This window comes from Neophocaena asiaeorientalis, unplaced genomic scaffold (assembly GCF_003031525.2).
Source record: "Neophocaena asiaeorientalis asiaeorientalis breed wild unplaced genomic scaffold, Neophocaena_asiaeorientalis_V1.1 scaffold293, whole genome shotgun sequence".
Classification (NCBI taxonomy): Eukaryota; Metazoa; Chordata; class Mammalia; order Artiodactyla; family Phocoenidae; genus Neophocaena; species Neophocaena asiaeorientalis.
In genome coordinates, this window is record NW_020173920.1 from 3,959,714 (window position 1) to 3,964,413 (window position 4,700).

Consider the following 4,700-nt stretch of genomic DNA (forward strand, 5'->3'; position numbering starts at 1 on the left):
CAAGGCATCACCAGATGAGATTGGAGCCAGACCCCCCCGAGGAGTCGGAGCTGCTGGGCACGCGCAGCCCTTTGTCCTTGTCTTCTGCGGCTCGGGGGCGTGGCCCAGACCACTGGACCCGTGACTGTGCTGGGCTGGGGAGGGCAGGAAGGCCAGGGCTGGGCCCTAGGGGTGAAACCCTCAAGGGGTCCTAGGACGAAGTGCTTCTCAGAACTTTTACTAGGTGGGGGCTTGATGCAGGGTTGGGGGTCTAAATACCTGTCTGTGGTAAGGACAGCAGGCCTCAGAACCAGACATGCTCTGTGTGCCCTGTCCTTTGGTGACTCAGCTGCACCCGGCTCTGTCCTGGGGCTAAGCCCAGTCAGCAGGAATCCCCTCTCCTGTGTTTGCTCCCCTTAGGCGGCATCTCAGATTATCCCCTCCTACCCCAGCGTGATGTCCACTGCTCTGGAGCTACTCCTGTATCTCTAGCAGCGGTAGTTTCCTCCAGACTGAAGGGTTCAGCCTCTAGGGTGGCCCAGTAATCTCCAGGCCCTGGAGCAGCAGGAGGCCCTCTGAAGGGCCAGGAAGGGGAAGATGCCATTCTCTTTGTCAGAGGAGCTACAGGCCAGGTGAGGTGCTGAGAGGAGCTCCGGCTCCTCAGCTGTGAGCCCAGGGTCTCCTCGCCCAGCCGTGCACTGACTGGGCCCAAGGGCCACTCACTCCAAAGGAAGGGTCCCTCCTTCCCATCCCCTTCGAGTCAGTGGAAAGTGTCTGGAGCGGGTCTCCATGATCGTCACAGTTGTCTGAGGAGCAAGAAAAGTTTCCAGAACTGCCAGCTCTTACTCTGAACTCTGCTCCCTGAAAAAAGTAAGAAGCAAGAGAAGAAACAGGAGGGAGCCACCCTCGTCAGCAGACGGGGAGCCGCGTGGGCCTGGAGCTATTTGCATCTCAGTCTGCGGGGGCTCTGGGGATGCTGATGACAGGTTGGGCTCCCAGCACTTCGCCGCCACCCGTGGGCGCTGGGATGAATCCCTTCCGCCCTCAGCAGGGAGCGAGGCCGCCGGCAGTGTCCCAGCCGTGGTCACACGGTCCTGAGGAGTCCTGGCCCCCGCCCCACTGTGAGAAGCCAGGAGGACCTGGCTTTGGCTACCCAGTGTGTACCCTCTTCACTGGAGGAGCAAGTGATTCTTCTCTGACCTGATGATTGTTTGATTTTTTTTTTTTTTAAGGGAGATCTGTGCAGTGAGAAGTATATTTCTGTGTGGCCGCCCTGGGCCAGGGTGGTGCCAGGGTGTAACCCTGTACTGTGAGGCTGCCGAGGGTGTGACCTGTGGGTGGCTGATTTTCAGGTGACAGCAGGGGGCCGCCGCTGGGTTAATGCTAATGAAAGCTGTTGGTTTGTTTTTTAAATAAAGCCAAACAGCCCTGCACCTGCGGAGACTCGGATTCTGATAGAAACCAGCTGCTCACGATTAGTTTTTTCCTCTTAGGTGGTCAGAGGCCTACGTGCCCCAGGCCATCCCCCCATCACCCTGAACGGCAGATTCCACTCAGAGCCAGAGTCAGGAACCAGCCAGGGCCTCCAGCCAGGGAGGCCTCCAACTCCCTTCTCCAGTACGGACTGGTTCTCTGGCCTTAGTCGTCCCAGCACATCCCGGCTGCCTCCACCCTCTCGGCCTCTTAGGTGTCCGTTCCTCTGGGGACCACATACAGAGCAGGATGCAGACTTCTCCACCGCCCCTGCCCTATGTCTCCAAAATAAATCACCCACACCTTTCCTCTGGCTGCTAGCTCACTGGAGGAAAGGAGGGGTCAGTCCTCACGGCGGGCTCTCTGGCCTGTACTGCAGTGTGGTGAGTGGGCTGCTCTTGGCCGGTGCCCTGTGCTCGCTTGGGGAGTGGAGGTTCTCTGGGCTCCCGTCTCCCACAGCTCCTGCCCTTCATTCTGCCCCAAGGCCTCCCTCCCTCCCTGCAGCCGCTTCACAGAGCGGGGCCTCCTGCTTTGCCCGATCGCCGTGAAGCCCGGAAGCCGGGCCCTGGCAGCAGAAGTTGATGACGAATTTTTTTTTAACATCTTTATTGGAGTGTAATTGCTTTACAGTGGTGTGTTAGTTTCTGCTGTATAACAAAATGAATCAGGCATATGCATATATATATCCTCATGTCCCTCCCTCTTGAGCCTCCCTCCCACCCTCCCTATCCCACCCCTCTAGGTGGTCACAAAGCACCGAGCTGATCTCCCTGTGCTATGCGGCTTCTTCCCACTAGCTATTTTACATTTGGGAGTGTATATATGTCCATGCCACTCTCTCACTTCGTCCCAGCTTCCCCTTCCCCCTCCCCGTGTCCTCAAGTCCATTCTCTACATCTGCGTCTTTATTCCTGTCCTGCCCCTATTTCCACCAATCACGTGAAACAGCAACAGGCACTTGGATCCAAAAGCTTCCAGTACTTTACGTATTTGTACTTACATGTTTGTATACACACTCTTTTTATAGATAAGATCATACTTAACATACAAAAATAAATAAATCCATTTAAATAAACTAAAAACATATTCACATTAAAAAAAAATATGTGAATGACGTTGATGACGTTTGCACCACATGGCTTGGGTTTGGCCAGTCGCTCAGCTCTCCTGGTGCTGTCCCTGCCCCCTTAAACCTTTGGGAGAGTTACTTAACATCTGAGCCACAGCTCCCCATCTAAACAACAGCAGAATAATAACACCTACCTGGTGAAGTGGTTGTGAAGATGGGATATTTATACGATATGTAAAACACTCAGTGCTGTGATTGGCACATCACCGATGCAGGAAAGACATCGGCTATTACCATTGCTGCTGCTCTGGGAGCTTGATTTGGGGGCTCAAGTTGCAGATTCCTGGGACAGATCATCTGATGGACCCAATGTGGGTCAGGTGACTCCTGCTGGACCAATCAGCTCAGGCCGACAGCAGGGCCTAGAACTGAAACTTGGCCCCTGAGGCCCTAGAGAAAGAGGAGATTAAAGCACTGAGCCAGCAGCCAGTCACCCCAGCTGCTTTAGGGGACGTTTGGCATTTGCTGAGCAAGTGTTTATTAATACCCACTGTTAGTACCCGTAGACCTGGACAGGAGGGACCCTGGGCCTGGGTTTTGTGGTTTAGAACGGTGCTTTTCAAACCTCACTGTGTACATGAATGCCCTGGGGATCTTGTTAGAATGCCAATTCTGATTCAGCAGGTCTGGAGCAAGGCTGCAGCTCTAACCAGCACCCAGGTGGTGCCCATGCTGCCAGTTCAGGGACCACATTTTGAGAGGCGAGCCCTCAGAGGTCTCTCCTGGAGCCCTCCTCTGACCACATCCCTCCCCCACAGCTGGAGTCATGGGGAAATGGGAGGTGTTCACCCAAAACCCAGACCTCATCTTTTAGCCATGCTCCTGGAATTCTTATCCCAAGCAGTCCTGAGCCAGCTTCCAGGGTCTGGACAGGCCTCTTCTCCAGATCCTGCCTCCAAAGGGTGGTCAAAATGTAGCCCTTTGCAGGGAGGTGTAGCTGGAGCTTGATGAATAGGCCGCAGTGTCCTCTTGTACAGGATGGAGCCTGGGTAAGAAGAGCTATGGGATGGAGCCTGTTCCCTCTGAACCTTATATTCCATTCGACTGAGTCTATATAAAGGTTTATTTGTCAAAGTAGGAGGACGGGACACATTTAAGTTTGTTAGCTTGATCTGTAAGTTTTAAATTTGTAGCCACGTGGTAGATGGGCCTCCACTGGTACCCTTGTCATGGGCCCCGCAGATGGTAGCGTTGTGCCAGCCTGCTGTGTGCACAGCTGTCCAGCTCTGACAACCCTCTTGTCAGGGCTCTGGAAGACACACGTTCGGTTAAAGCCTCCTGGCCCTGCCCTTGGGCTCATTTGGTGAGGCCACTGGGCTAGTATTTGGAAGAAGGGACAGTGAGAAGGTGCGTGACCCCCAACAAGAGGGGCAGGGACTCCTGGCTCCACAGCACATTGAGGATGAGGCATCACCCCACCTTCAGACTCCTCCCCAGGTTTTTCTTTACAGGTTTGCATTGAGGATGGATTCCTTAGGACCACGTACCTGTAAAAGATTCACACAATAGGTATACGTGTTACAGTTTTTCAAAAGATATTTCAATTTGGGGAAAACAACGTAGGATTCAAGAAATTTGAATTCTAGTTCCACTTTTGGTGTTCACCTCAGACAAATGCTTTCTCCCGTCCCAATCTCAGTTCCCAAGTCTATAAAATGGAGATTTGGATGGTGCCTCTGTAGTTCCTAGCTCTAACAATTATTCTTAGACTCAAAAATCTCAGTCTTCCCAGGATTCTTGCCTTGGTGGGTGCTGAGGTGCAGAGGGGCCAGGTGAGCTCTATTTATTTTTGCCTTTCCCAGCTGCCTTTGGGTCGGCACTAACAGCCCAGAAGCTGTTTCACAGCCTGCAAGTAATTACATGTTAGTGATTCTCAAACTGGACCGTGCATCAGAACCACCTGGAGAGCTTGTAAAAGCAGAGTGCTGGCTCCACCCCCAGAGTCTGATTCCACGGGGCCGCGGTGGAGCCCAAGAATTTGCGTTTCTGATGCTGCTCGTCAGGCCGTCTCACTGTTAAAGAAGGTGAGCACACACATCCCGAGAGGGTGACAGGTGCTACCCCGGCGGGGCGGGAGGCCCGGTGGGAAGGGCAAGTGGTTAGGAGGCCCTTTTGGAGC